At 35.6% G+C, this 15,998-nt stretch overlaps 1 pseudogene; it reads left to right on the top strand.

The window, feature by feature from the left end:
• Positions 1–4,109: 4,109 nt before the first annotated feature.
• Positions 4,110–4,536, top strand: LOC131628578 (probable polygalacturonase; annotated as a pseudogene).
• The last annotated feature ends 11,462 nt before the right edge of the window (positions 4,537–15,998 follow it).

The raw sequence follows: 15,998 nt of genomic DNA, 5'->3' as shown, positions 1-15,998 counted from the left end.
TGCCACCGCGTTATTGAAAATTATGTCATTCCGCTGCTTCCATATTATCCAGCAAGTAGCCATCCATATGCACCCCACTCTTTTCCTAGAGCACTTGAACCTCAATGAATTCAGCATATGCAGAAAGTTAGAGATTCAGTCAGATCCAACCGGGTATGCAATTCCTAACTAGTCATATATGCTTCCCCACAGCCTCCTTAAAACATCACAATTAGTATATAGATGTTGGATGTCTTCAATTTGACTGCAACCAAAAACACAGCAGGCTGCATCATTTTGTTCTAAAATTCCTCTTTTGATCAGTTGAGATTTAGTGGCTAGTCTGTCTTGAATTAATCTCCACCCGAAAATTTTAACTTTTGTTGGCATCCTTAATTCCCAAAGGATTTGCACCGCTTCTAGGCTTCTAGCTCCCATCCTCCGTGGTTCCGCAACTCTATCAGCCCGCCCTTGCATCAACTTCTTATAGCATGAAGAGACATTGAAAACACCATCTTCGTTTAAAGGCCAGACAAAGCTATCATGCTCATTTTTCCTTGGCTCTATCCCCAACAGTATTTCCTTCAATTCTTCCAGTTCCACACTTGCCTCCAAGCTTAGCTCTAATTCCGTTTCTGCTAAATTCCAGACCCACCTATTGTTGTCCCACCTCCCCATTGATTTCACAGAGACTTCGTTGCCCTCCAATACCTGAAAAAGAAGAGGAAATAATAAACAGAACGGTCTGCTCCCCAGCCATCTTTGCGTCCAAAACGGTACGCACGCTCCATCTCCCAATTTAATTGCCAAATTCTAGATAAAACCTGCATCTTCGTTGTCATCACCAAACTTCATTATATCTCTCCACCATAGAGATTCTAATGATTTACTTCCCTTGATTCTTTTGAAAAGAATCCTGTCAGAAAGTCTACCATATCGATCCTCCATAATTCCTCTCCATATAGCATTCTCATCAGATAAAAAACGCCATAGCCATTTAGAGAGTAGTGCTCTGTTAAAAACCCCCCATTTACTTTACCCCTAACCCTCCCTCCCTCTTTGGTAAACAGATTTGGTTCCACCCTATCCAGTCGATCCCTTTTTTCTCAGCCGCATTATGCCATAGGAATCTCCTATGTATTTTAATCATCTCTGCCTTCACCTTGCTTGGTAGCTTGAAAAAGGACAAGAAGAAGACAGGGAGATTGACAATAACTGAATTTAAAAGTTTGAGTCTCCCCCCAATTGACAATAATCTCCCTATCCAGGGCGAAAGTTTTGCTCTCATTTTGACGAGGATCGGATTCCAGAAAATAGCCCTTCTATGATTGCCTCCAACAGTAATGCCTAGAAACTTAAATGGGATTTTGTCCAATTTGCAACATAAGAATTGACAGGCAGCTTGAAGGAAATAGTCTTCTATGCCTATACCATAAAGCTTACTCTTCCACATATTGACCCGCAATCCAGACACCATTTCGAAGCCTCGTAGCATTACTTTGATTGCCCACAGATTACTCCACGATCCCTCACCTACAAGAATTGTATCATCGGAAAATTGTAACAGGTCATAAGACAATTCCTCATTAATACTGAATCCTTTGAATAATCCGCTCGAAGTAGCTTGACGCATCAACCCAGCAAAACCCTCAGCCACAATTGTGAATAAGAAAGGGGATAGAGGGTCTCCTTGCCTCAATTCTCTAAATGCTTTGAATTCTTCAGTCGGACTTCCATTAACCAAAATAGACAAGTTGCTGTTGAAAACCCCAGCCTCCATCCACTTCATCCACCTCCTACCAAATCCCATTTTTATCATCATCTCTTTCAAGAAAGCCCAATCCACACAGTCGTATGCTTTAGCAAAATCAACTTTGAACAATAAACAACTCCTTTTCTTTCTTTTGGCTAGGTCAAGAAGTTCATTGGTAACTAAGACGCTATCAAGGATCTGCCTACCAGGTACAAAAGCTGTTTGGGATTTAGAAATCAGCTTTCCAATAACTTTCCCTAACCTTGCTGCTAACAGTTTTGCTATTATTTTGTAAACGCAACCTATAAGGCATATAGGTATGTATTCCTCCTAGCATTGAGGGTTCTCTACCTTCGGTATAATTACAATAAATGCCGCCGTCATTGCTCTCGGTAAGGTTCCTTTAAGGTAAAAGTCTTGTATGCAATGAATAATGTCTTCCCCAACCACATCCCAACAGCGTTTTATGAAATCCAAGTTAAAACCGTCCGACCCTGGGCTTCTATCGCCTTCGCAACTGAAAATCACCTCTTTTATCTCTTCCACTGTAAATAATTCCTCTAGACCACTACATTCTTCAGGGGACAGTTTGTTGAATTCTATTCCACCAAGCGACGGCCTCGGAGATAACTTCGCCTGAAAACTCTTCTCAAAAAATTCCTTAACCTTCGATTTTACCTCTACCACTCCTTCCAGAAAACCTTGCTCAGTTTTGATCCCCACCACAGTGTTTCTTCTAATTCTATCTTTCATCATTGAGTGGAAATATCTAGAATTACTATCTCCTTCCATGATCCATTTTGCTCTAGATTTTTGTTTTATCATGCTTTCTTTTTGGTACAGCTTACTCCATATGTTGGCTTGAATTTGTTTTCTGCTAGCAGTTATATCATCACTTTGTTGAGAATGGGAAGATTCATCTACTGCCTCCTCGTCTTCTATTCTATTAAGCTCCACCACTTCTTCTTCCAGCCTCAAGTCCAGTAAGCCAAATACACTATGGTTCCACCACCTCAATCTATCTCTCAATCTTTTGAACTTTTCTTTTAGGATAAAAGCACTAGTTCCCTTCACTTCCATTGAATTCCATTCTCTCTTTACAAAGCTAAGGAACTCTTCATGATCATACCAACACCGAAAAACCTTAAATGGTTTGGGTCCCCAGTCCAGTTTATTGGTTTTAATCGAAATAGGTCTATGATCAGAAATATCTCTGTTCCCTGCCACTTGAGCCACTGCATTCCACGAGTCAATGATTCCCTCTGACAATAAAAATCTATCTATCCTGCTCCTTGCTTTACCACTAGAGTTGATCCAAGTGAATTTGTTCCCCAATAATGGTAAATCCACTAGCTCCATCAGCTCAATAAACTTTGAAAACTCCTCAAATTCAATTCTGTTTGCCTGCACCTTCCCCTTCCTTTCCTCCCTTAATTTAATAGCATTAAAGTCACCCCCTATAACCCACTCCCCTCCTGGCATACTGTATTTCCAGTCTAATAGTTGTTTCCACAGAATTCTCTTTTCCACTATATTGCAAGGAGAATACACATTTATGAAGTAACAGTTTATTCCTGCCCACTCTGCATTGACACCCAAGATCCCTTTGGCACTGAAGCTGTACACAGGTCTGATGCTCCCCTTTCTCCAGATAGTAACCATCCCCCCCGATTGTCCCACCGAATTAGCCGCAGACCACTCACATTCATCTTGACCCCACAGACTTCGAGCTAGACCATCTTCCATCCTTTTCAATTTTGTTTCCTGGATAAAGCAGATGTCGGCCTTCTCCCTTGAAATTACCTGGCAAACTCTTCTTCTCTTCATAGAGTTGCCACCCCCTCTTATATTAAAGGAAACTAGATTCATGGTGCACAGAATTTTGTTTCCCTCCCTGCTTCAAAACAGCCACGTTCCCTATCTTCAATATCTCGGACAATCCTTTCAAAAACTTCATCATCTTCTTCGCCTTCAATTCCTAATGCTTTAATTGATCTCCACACTTTGGCCGGTAATCTTTCTATGTTCTTCCACACTCTATTGTTTCCTTGATTGATCCCTGAATCTGCTACAGAATCCCCACCAAGAACCGATCCAATTAAGCACCTAGAATTATCCCCTTTCAGAATTTCCGCTGAATTTTGTAAAAGATGAAGATTAGGGTTCCCTTGGGATTGCAAGAGAGCTGAAAAATACGAAGGTTCGAACGGGATTTTTGTGTTCTCATAAACTTCCACAATTGGTTTCCTCTTTTTGGGCTTTACAATTGGGATTGGAAGAGTATGGAATCAAAGTCAGAAAGCCATCTCAACACATTATTATAAGAAGGTTAACATGTATATCGCCCGATAGTGCTATAATTATGTTAGGAAGTGAAATGTCAGGTGGAATCCAAGATGTAAGAGCTGAAGACATAAATGCTATTACAACAGAATCAGCTGTTAGAGACAAAATCGTTATCGGTAGAGGCACATTTGTGAATGACATATTAGTTAAAGGAATGAAATTGAACACAATGAAGTATGTGTTTTGGATGACAGGGAGTCCCTGTCAGGGACTTATGGACAACACCTTGATAAAGGTTTTGATCCAAAGGCACTGCCTAAAGTTAGTGGAATAAATTAGAGATTTTACTGCTAAGAATGTGACAATTGCAGATAAACTTAAAGTAATTTCCAGTGATCCTTTTACTAGAATATGTGTTTCTAATGTGACTATTGAAATGAGTGAAAAAAAAGTCAAAGAAGAAACTTCCATGGAGTTGTACTAAAGTTGCTGGAATTTCAAGCAACGTGAGTCCTTAGAATTGCTGCAAGAAAAGAAAGAAAAATTGGATTGTCGTTATCCAAGTGACAAATTGCCTATTGAAAATTTTCAGTTCAAGACTTGTTCTTTTTAAGAGTAGTGTGTTTTGATAGTATTATGGATGATGTATTTAAACTTTATCACTATTATAGTGTTATATATTGTTATGAAAGAAAATGTTGTTTTCTTTCAAAAGATATGTTTGCAAGTAAATGTTTAAAAAGAATGAATAATATAAATAAGGATAAAGCTAATGTGTCCTTAGGACATATGTTAGAAAACACATTAATAGAAGGTTTTTCTTGAATCAAAATAATGAAAATAATAATTATAAATTTTTAATAAAAATATTACACAATTTTTAATAAAAATATAAACTATTCCCTTTCTCAATGATAAGTCTTTTTGCCCAAGGTGTTTTATCAAGATAAAAAAAAATATTCTCGATTAAAACGTCTTTTGCAACAAGATCAGTCTTCAAGAGAGACACTATCAATTTTAATTTGTTTATGGAAAAACGGAAAAAGATCTAATATAGTTTATCTCGATTCAGAAATTGGATTCGTCCGTCAATTATGAATAGTCGTGTTCACATGAAGAACACTAGTTGAATAACTCCTTCTATGCTAGTTAGATAAGGCCTTGATGTCTAATCAACAAAGTTTATAGGAGATAGTCCTTTTTGTAGATGATAGCGATACCATGGATATGATTAACTCAAATGGTCAGAATTATGATAACATAACGTGTATTTCCCGTCAAGCTCATGTTAGTCCCGCTTAAACATATACTTAGTACAGTATATGACTTGTTATTTAATAACTTGTTGTTTATTTATATCTAGATATATAGTTGGTTTGATGTATTGGAACAAATTTTATTTTATTATTTGTTTTCCAAAATTTTCATAACATATATAACATAAACATAATCATGAAATTACCAACATCAACAGACATAATATTCACAAATATAACATTGACAAAATATAAAATAAATGACATAGTTTAAATATGACATAACATGAAGAAGATATTTCTAACAAATGCTAGTTATAATTTCAACATCAGTAAAAATGTTAGGATGTTTCATCATTTTAAGAATATCGTTTGTCGATATTGTAATTATTGTATCAACCTTTATCAAATCCTTAGTAACGATGAAATTTGTGAACCATAATTTTTTTACATTTTCACATGTCTGAAGATGAAAATTATTGGTCAATATTTTTCCATCAACATCAATTAAGATGACTGATACTCGATCTTAACCATCTTTCTATTGTCATTGAGGTAAGAGATTTTTGAATTTGAAATTCATATATAGTAAAGTGGTACTCTCACTAACCTTGAAATTAAATGGAGGACAAACATTATTATAAACAAATGAAAGGTAAAAATATTGACCATATAAAAGTGCAATCTCGATCATATAAAAATTTTATTTTAATTTTGACCATATAAAGGTGTCAGTTCAATCTTGACCATACAAAAGTGTTAGACACAATTAAGTCCTACTATTGATTCTTGTTGATCTACATATGGCCTCGATGGTGCGTGTACTCGGACTGCATGTTCATAATTCTTATACAACATATATATGCTACTTCCCATTTTCTTGCACCGCATATACCATTCTCTCTCCAACAGACAGGGACTAGAGGAAATGGATTGTTTGGCCCTAACTTCAACTGAACTCGGTGACAATTTTTAACAAAGGTTATTTCAAGGAAATTGAAAAATATTTTACCCATAAAATATGTTTGTCAAGTAACTATTTTAATCTTAACATGAGAATTATTTTCCTTAGAATATTATTCGATTATTTCTAACGTAAAATACAAAGATACATACAACTACTTAGTACATATGAGTCTAAACTTTCCATTATTCAAGATTCAGCTACTTGAAATCCATATATTTATTTTGTCTCGTCATCATTCTTTTTGTCCTCGTAAGAATCCTATTGAATTAGATATGTACCCTTTTAGTCTTGGATAAACCAGATCCTCTAAATGTTTCTGGCCTTACCTTAAATATTAGTCTTTGCACCTTAAAGTTTGCCACATCACCCTCCTTTTGCAAATTCTTACTCCTCTTGGCCTTTCATTTGGACATAAATTTTACAGTTGATGAACACATTAAAGTTGTACAAGGATATATAAGCTCACTGCTCACATACATTTTTCTTTATCACCCTCTAAGCAACAGTACTTAAGGTGTTGAATCATTTCACCAAATCTTCACATTCTTTATTCAAGTTCAATTGTGCCCTAGATTCTTCTTTAAAAAATGCATGCTCTTTAATATTTAATTTTCTCCAAAATATATGAATGACAACTAATGGAATAGAATTACCTTGTACTTAGGATATGCAAGTTCACATGCACAAGGAAAACAATGAGTTGTTCTAATGTAGCATGCATCCACATGCAACATTATTAATGCCTACTCGTTTCATTCTTTCAAACACTTTTGCAATGTAATGTTTGCATTTTCTTGACTCTAAACCATGCAATCTTTCATAAAAATGAGTATTAAGTTTAGGCTCAATATTAATGGTATTTTTATGAAATGAGACTGTGACGCAACTGTTGAAGTATGCCTTAAAATTTTTGCTGATGAAGAGAAAGAAAACATAGTTTGAGATTTCCATAAATCATAAAACCGAAAAGTAATCTGGTTCGAGCGATTTACGGGTATCGGGTTCGGTCGGTTCGGTTCATTGATTCATTCATTAATGTTAGAATATTTTATATTAATTTGGAGATCATATAAATTAATATAAAAAGATATTATAAGATATTTATAATATTCTAAAAGATATTATAAGATATATATTTATGATATTCTAAAAGATATTATAAGATATATATTTATAATAGTCTAGATATTATAAGATATTTATAATATTTGAGAGAAATTATAAGATTTAATAATATCTTTTATTCTAACAATTAAAGAGACGTGTTTTAGGATTTGTTATGGATTTGTTGGATTTTGACTATTATAAATATGTATCCCTTCTATTATTATAGCGTGACAATCTTAGAGCTTATAGCAATAAGGGAGAATAAGGGTTTAGGAAATTCCAAGGGAAAACCTAGAAAGACTAAGGTTTTTGGGAAACCTTTTGGAGTTATCTAAGGGGATTGAGAAATACTTCTAAACACCTTGGGTTTGAGTGATTCTTATATTGTGAGTTGGAGAGGTTGGGAAACACTTGGGTAGAAAATAGGGTTTGTTCTTTGGGAATTGTGAAGGCTATTTTCTTGTAACTCATCTGTAATCTCTTGTAACAACATTCTGAGTATAGTGAATTGGAGAGTTGCTCTCTCCCCTAAAGTATATCGTTTGATCGAACTGGGTAAACAAACCTTCGTCTTTTTCTCGCCTTATTCTTTTATATTATCTGTGTACGAATTATTAGTGTTGTATATTATTTATTTTGGTTGCTACTATTCTTTGCCTCACAAATTGATATTGAATTTTGTCGCAATTCACAACAAGTGGTGCAATGATCATGGAGCAAAGAGGTATTGTTTACAAGTGAGCACCATGGTTAGATGGGAGATCGAGAAATTTTCCGGTAACAACGACTTCGGGTTGTGGAAAATTAAGATGCAAGCAATTTTAATTCAAGAGAAGTGTATCTATGCTTTGAAGAGTGAAGCATGGATGCCTGCAGGACTTACACAGGTACAGAAGACCGAGATGGTGGATAAGGCCAGGAGTGCCATTATCTTGTGCCTTGGGGATAAAGTTCTAAGAGAACTCGCAAGGGAGCAAACTGCGGTTGCTATGTGGGCAAAACTTGAATCATTGTATATGACAAAGTCTTTGGCTCACAGGTTGTGTTTGAAACAAAAACTCTATTCATTCTGAATGCTGGAGTACAAATCCATAGTTGAACAACTTATAGAATTTCACAAGATTATCGATGATCTTGAGAATATTGAAGTGAAGATTGATGATGAGGACAAAGTTTTGCTCCTGTTGAGTTCATTACCGAAATCCTTTGAGCACTTTAAGGATTCCCTTCTTTATTGTAAGAAAGGTACTATTACTTTGGATGAAGTCCAGACGGCGGTGAAATCCAAAGAATTTTCAAAGTCGAAAGATTTGAAAATTGAAGATAGTGGTGAAGGCTTAAATGTATCAAGAGGAGGAGATGAGCATAAAGGGATGTCCAAATCAAAGAGGTCTGACAAGTTAAAGGTAGAATGTTTTAATTTTCAGAAAATTGGTCACTTTAAAAGGAATTGTCCTGAGATAAAGGGCAATGAAGATTCTGTTCAAGCTGTTGTTGCCTTGGGTGAGGAAAGTTAAGAGGATGTCGGTGTACTAGTAGTTTTGAGTTTGGAAACTGGAGATAGTTGGATCATTGACTCAGGTTTATCTTATCACATGTGTCCAAGAATAGAATACTTTAAAACTTTGAAGATGGTGCAAGGTGGAGTTGTTCGCCTTGGTGATAATAAGGCTTGCAAGGTTCATGGTATTGGTACGGTCAAACTTAAAATGTTTGATGATCGTGAACTTCTTATTCACAATGTGAGGTATGTTCCTATAAGTATGGTTGATGATCTAGGCTATTGTATTAGAGTTGAACAAGGAGTGTTAAAGATTTCACGTGATGAATTGATTATTGCTAAAGGGTCTAAAATATGTGGTCTATATATTTTAGAAGGTTCAAATGTTGTTATTCATTCATCATTAACTAGTGGAGGCTTTTATGACAAGGAAGAACTAAGGGATTTGAGTTTAAGGCGTTATGAATGCCTTGAGAAAGTTTCAAAGGAGTATAATGAATTTTGCAGAAATCAAGGGATAAAAATGCATGTTACTGCTGAGTTGTTATTGAGTTTTTGGGGAAGAGTTGAGGTTAAAACAGCTTACTTGGTTGGTAGAGAAGTTCTTCAGAGGGAGAATAGTGAAAACCAAGGGAGAAACCTGGTAAAAACTATAATGGAGAAAACTCAGTTTGAGGTGGAGTTTCCTACTATGGATACTAGTAGTAGTAAGGAAACAATTACAGAGATCTCTGATTATCATTTGACTCATGATAAGGTAGGTAGGGTTATTGTAACATCTCAAATGGATGGTTATGCTAGCCTCAGATATTATGTTTTTAATGTGGCTGAAGGACTGCAAAATAAAAGAAGAAAAACCTTCAGGGATGCATTTGAAAATAGGTGGAGTCAAGGGTGGTTGAAAAATCATACTTGTATGCTTGTTAAATTACATAAGAAGAAAAGGATAATTGGAAACAAGTGGATGCAAGTGGCAAGATCAAGATTCAAGGGTTGTTTGAATTTGATCAAGGTTATTTATTATAGTTTTAACTTGGTAGAGAGAAACAATGTTGTTGATTGTTAAATTGGTATCAACACAGTTTAAAGTCAAGGTGGAGATTGTTGAAGTATGCCTTAAAACCTTAGTTGAAAAAGATAAAGAAAACATATTTTGAGATTTCCAGAAATCAAAAAGCCGAAAAGTAATATGGTTCGAGCGATTTACGGGTATCGGGTTCGGTCGGTTTGGTTCGTTGATCCATTCATTAATGTTAGAATATTTTGTATTAATTTGTAGATCATATAAGTTAATATAAAAAGATATTATAATATATTTATAATATTCTAAAAGATATTTTATATATATATATATATATATATATATATATATATATATATAATAGTCTAGATATTATAAGATTATAATAATATATTTTATTCTAACAATAAAGGAGATATGTTTTGGGATCTGTTATGAATTTGTTATTTTGACTATTATAAATATGTATCTCTTCTATTATTACAGTGTGACAATCTTAGAGCTTATAGCAATAAGGGAGAATAAGGGTTTAGGGAATTACAATGGAAAACTTAGAAAGACAAAGGTTTTTTAGAAACCTTTTGGAGTTATCTAAGGGGATTGAGAAATACTTCTAAACACCTAGGGTTTTAGTGATTCTTATGCTAGTAATGAGAATGTTTCTGTAGAATCAACTTCTATTAACTTAAGTAATGTAAACATTTGTTAAATAGTTACTTTTTTGTTGTTGCATTCCCTAATGTCATGACTTAATTGGTCCATGAATCAATAAATCTTTATGTGGGGGAGAAAAGCGTGTTTGAATAACAATAATTAAAAAGTAGGGATTTCACCACATGCTTATTTAAAATATTTTTTTGTGTCTCTCATACTTAACCGCACGATGGGAATACATTACCTTACTCAATAAATACATGACTGGATCTTGCCTCTTCAACTCAACATGAAACTTTCGTTTTACCCCAACATTATTAACAATGTGAAATGTACATAACATGTTAACTAATGTTGAAAAAACAACTTCAATTTCATTCATCAAGGTAAGTTCTAAATCAACCATCATGACATTGAAAATTAACTTCTGAAATGTAAACAAATATTTAAGCTTCTCCAATGCCCACATAAAATCGTCTTGTCATTCATGTTCTAAATCCAATAAAGAAAGTCAACTTCGTCAACATCATGTATGTCTTTCACCAGCTTTTAAACAATTGAGGATATCATGTTCGTCTAACGTCTTTGTTAGATCATGGTTTTAAATACCACATCCAACCTGAACACCCCAATCACTACCACTTGACATTGATCCCATCCAAAAAAGACACTTGACCCTTTTTCTACATGTGACAACTGGATTTTTATTATTCTTGTAATTTTTATCTCTCTCACAACCGAGCACTAGTTTGTTGCACCTGCCTATTGTCATGTTGGTCGTATCATAATTAATAGTAACTATAATAATAACAACATGTTATCGTCCAATACTTTATTCTAGTATTAACAAATCTTCTCAATTCAAAAATATCCACACAACATAACAAAATCAATGCTAATAATATAAAATTCAAGTGATCAAAATATCAATTTTAATTTAACAGTAACACACCTATGTAGTAGTGAAAAACTCACTAAAATCCTCAAGAGCTCCATAATTTCTCAATTGCATTCATTTTTTGCACCTAAAAAAACAAAAACAAAAAATTGTTAGCCTACCTTTAAGGGGTAGGAGAAATGCAGCACTATAGTTTTATTAAATACGGAAAATACCACATTTATCCAAACAAAAAAAACTCTTAAAATTGAAAGATAAAATATAAGAAATAAAATTGATTGATTGAAAAATTGTAGAGATGTAAGGTATTGATATAGGGGTGTCTGATAAAATGGAATTTTCTTTATTGACCTCCCTACTTTCTTGGCCATCCTCGCTGAAATTCCCTGAATGTCCTTTTACTTCGGAAATGCATCTCCAAAGTTAAAAAAAAAGTGTGATTTCGGAGATACATTTTCGAAATCACCTTTTTTTTACGTAAAAAAAAATCGGAAATACATTTCCGAAATAATGCGTGTTTTGCTGTTTAAACAAAACAGCCTCCCCCCACTTCCATTTACCCTAAATCTTTCAAACACCCCAAATTTCTTCTCAAGCATTTACATAAACACCAAAGGCAACTTCAAAGACCATCAAAGGCTACTCCAAAGGCTCATACAACACCTCTAAAACACCTCCAACAACACCTCAAATTTGTAAGTTTTTCAAACTTTCAATTTATGATTGAAATTGATATTAGGGGTGTTATAAATTAGTATAATGTAGTACATTTAAGTTACTATATGGCACTAGATAATTTTAGATAGGAAAAATTGAATTTTGATGCATTTAGGGCAAGGTTTTGAAGTTCTGCAAAAATGGTGTCGCAGGGGGTTTCGGAAGTGCATTTTCGAAAACACCTCCCTCGCCTGTTTCGGAAATGTACTTCCAAAATATACCCAGAAATGCTTTTTTTATTTTCTTGATTGTTTCGCATTCTTATGGAATTCTATTTTTTTAGGAAAATGGCAGACAACTCCGCACGACTCAGACAGGGCAGAGAGACCTAGACAGCGTCGACTAGACGCGAGCGGGCGTCACAGTTGGCAGTGACACAGGGACGGGATAGAGTACGAGTACCCGTCCAGATGGATGAGACTGGTTCCTCATCTGGATCGAGGAGTCGGCTGGCTCGGGTGTCTTCTTCCCGGCAGGAGGAGGTACGGGAGGAGGAGGAGGAGGAGGAGGTGAGATACCAGGAGGATGAGGAGATACCTGATGCCGACCCTCCACACGGGGAGGAGGAGGATAGCTTTCGGGGGTTCCCAGGGACACTTCGGTGCTGATTTCCTACCACGAGCACGTCGCTCAACGTGTCTGGGAGGGAGAGGTATTTTTTTAATTTAACCGAATTTATTATTTCTCCGTTTTTTATTTCACATTTTCTTCACGGTCTAATTAACAATCTTTTTGTTTTTGTTTTTGTTTGTGTTATAACAGGAAAGGGCGACGCTAAAAATGGTGAACCACGCGTGAAAGATATTTGATTTGTTTAAACCAGAGGCGCAGTGGTTTAATGATGTGGTGACTTCTTCCGGGCTCGGTAGGTTGTGCATGACCGGGTATACCACCATCAGCCACGGCATGCAGGGGGATTTCGTGGATCGGTGGCATAGGGAGACGTCTTCTTTCCACTTACCGGTTGGGGAGTTAACGATCGCCTTGCACGATGTTCACTGTCTGCTCCACCTGCCAATCAGAGGGAGACTGCTGCACCATTTCCGGATACAGAGGGTTGAGGCGATCGAGTGGATGGTCGACTATCTGGGTATGGACCCACACATGGATGATTTTGAGTGCCGGACGACGAATGGGGCCATATCCGGTTCTCCAGCTTGAGAGAGCTGTATGAGAACCACTTGGTGGCGGCAGTCGAGTCCGAGCAGGAGGGGGCGAGCTTTTTAGGGAGTATCATTGTGCCTCCGCTCTCCGTTGATGGTTCATGTTTTTGGTAGGCACTGCACTCTTTGTGGAAAAGAGTGCAACCTACATGGACGTCACTTATCTCCGCTACTTCATGGACCTGACTACCATTCACCAGTGGAACTGGGGGTCAGCTATTCTGGTATACCTATACCAGAAGCTGAATGAAGCCTCTAACTAGAGGACCAGGCAGTTGACTGGATCTACCACACTCCTAACGGTACGTTTATTTTTAATTATTTCATATTTATTTATGGTTCGTATTTATTTTTAACATGTTATCGTATTTGTGTTTCAGGGCTGGATCATCTCCTACTTCCCCCGCATCCACGGCTTCGCCATTGATCCTGCGTACGATGACGCAATGCCCAGGGTCGCGCGATATGTTCTCCAAAGGGGGAACAACGCAGTGGGACCATATCGCGGGTACTTCGACCGCATAACTCGCGATAACATTCGTTGGACGCCATTCAGTGACTACACTGATGTTGTCCCATTTGACCGCATTGCGTTATACTATGGATGGTTGGCATGCGGGGCCAATACTATGGTAAGGTATCTGCCGGAGCGGTGCATGCGGCACTTTGGACGTGTGCAGATGATACCGAGGTCACCGTTTGAGGCTGCTCCTGACACAGTTACCCGAGTGGAGCTCACTGCCATATTTGAGGACTAGGCGCATCATTTGGTCTCGGAGGAGTATCGGCGTATGCCGGCCACCCAGGAGTGGCATTGTGTAGAGGGGTACGTGACATGGTTCTATCGTTTGTCACATCCTCTGATGACACCCGACGCTCCCGGAGCTCTTAGGCCAGCATATGAGGAGATCTTGGAGAACCAGTAGGCCGAGGATTACCATGCCACTGATCTCCTGCCGATATGCCAGCGGATAGAGATGCTTGGGCGGGACGCATTGGACCGAGGTATCATTGCGCACGGCGGTCCAGAGGCGGTTGCAGTCGTGGAGAGGATGGTCAGTGACGCAGGCGGCGCGATGACATATACTAGGCAAAGGAGGTCTCAGGGCGTTAGGGTTAGGCATACCCAGTAGGGGTTCCAGTTTATTTTTCTTTGACTTTATTGTATTCGACTTGTATTTATTGACATTTACGTACACTTTCGTACACTATTAGCCGTATATATAATATTAGTATTTTATGCTAATATGTCGCTTATTTTATTCGGGTTATACTTTATTTATATCAAGCACTATTTACTGCAAGCGTTGTCGTTTAATTAAAAATACGGGACTAAACGTTATTTAGAAAAACAAAAAAAAAAAACAATTTCTGCATATTTCGGAGATGTATCTCTGAAATTACCAAAAAATGTGAAAAAGGTATTTTCGGAGATCATCTCCGAAAACACCTCCCATTTGGTGTTTTCGGAGATGCATTTCCGAATTATGAGAAAATTTGGAAAAAAATTACTTCGAAAATGCATTTCCGAAGTAGGAGTATTTTTGGGTTTTCGTTGGAGTTTCTCCCCATAGGGGTGTCTACAAAGAAAAACTCGATAAAATACTCAATTCTAAGTGTAACTACATTTAGTTAAATGGGCCTACGCTAAAATTTGTAAATTTACTAGCCCAAGAATTGGTCTTGTTTCAAGAATATATTTGCTTCTATATTTTTTAATAAAGATAATTTACTGAATCCAAAAAGAATGACTCAACATAAAAACTAATCCATTAAAAAACTATAAAAAATGATAGTTAGATATTTCAAATATATATCTAAAAAAAATAAATTAAAAGCACAAATAGGAAATAAATTCCACCAAGTATCATAGTTAACAAAAATGAACTGGATTTTCTTATCTGTACATCCATTCCCTATCTAAACATGTGAGATACTATAATATAAGAAAATTAATAGTTGTGGAAAAAACAAAAATATCGTTATTTGATTTTTTGCCACCACATTAAAATTGTAGTTTTTTGGTCTTTGTACTATAAAGTTCTTAATTTTATTATTAAAATAATACAGCTCTTATATTTTATCAAACTTATCAAATCTCTCTTCATTCTCTATTTTTTTTTCTCTTATATCACTTTCACACTTCTTTCTTCCACAAAAAAAAAATATATTAATGATATATGTTTTTTTATATACGAAAAAAGGTATTTATGATCGAAATATTTTTTAGTCAAAAATGATATACGGAAAAATTTATTCAAAAAATCTATTATTGATCGAAATATTTTTATATACGAAAATTTAATATTGATCCAAATATTTTTGTAAATGATACCTAAATAAAAATAATATTTGTATACGTAAAAAATCTATTATTTACGAAAAATGGTATTTATGATCCAAATGTTTTTTATTCAAAAATGATATACGGGAAAAAAAATCTACTATTGATCTAAATATTTTTATATACGAAATTTACTATTGATTCAAATATTTTTGTAAATATACCTAAACAAAAATGAAGTTTGTATACGGGAAAAAAATCTATTATTGATCTAAATATTTTTATATACGAAAAATATTATTTATGATCCAAATATTTTTTATCAAAAAGAGAATAGGCCAAAAAATCTATTATTGATCTAAATATTTTTATATACAAAAATTTGATATTGATCCAAATATTTTTGTAAATA

Source organism: Vicia villosa, unplaced genomic scaffold (genome assembly GCF_029867415.1).
Source record: "Vicia villosa cultivar HV-30 ecotype Madison, WI unplaced genomic scaffold, Vvil1.0 ctg.000467F_1_1, whole genome shotgun sequence".
NCBI lineage: Eukaryota > Viridiplantae > Streptophyta > Magnoliopsida > Fabales > Fabaceae > Vicia > Vicia villosa.
Note: the sequence above shows the minus strand (reverse complement) of the source record. Positions and strands in the feature narration are given on the sequence as shown.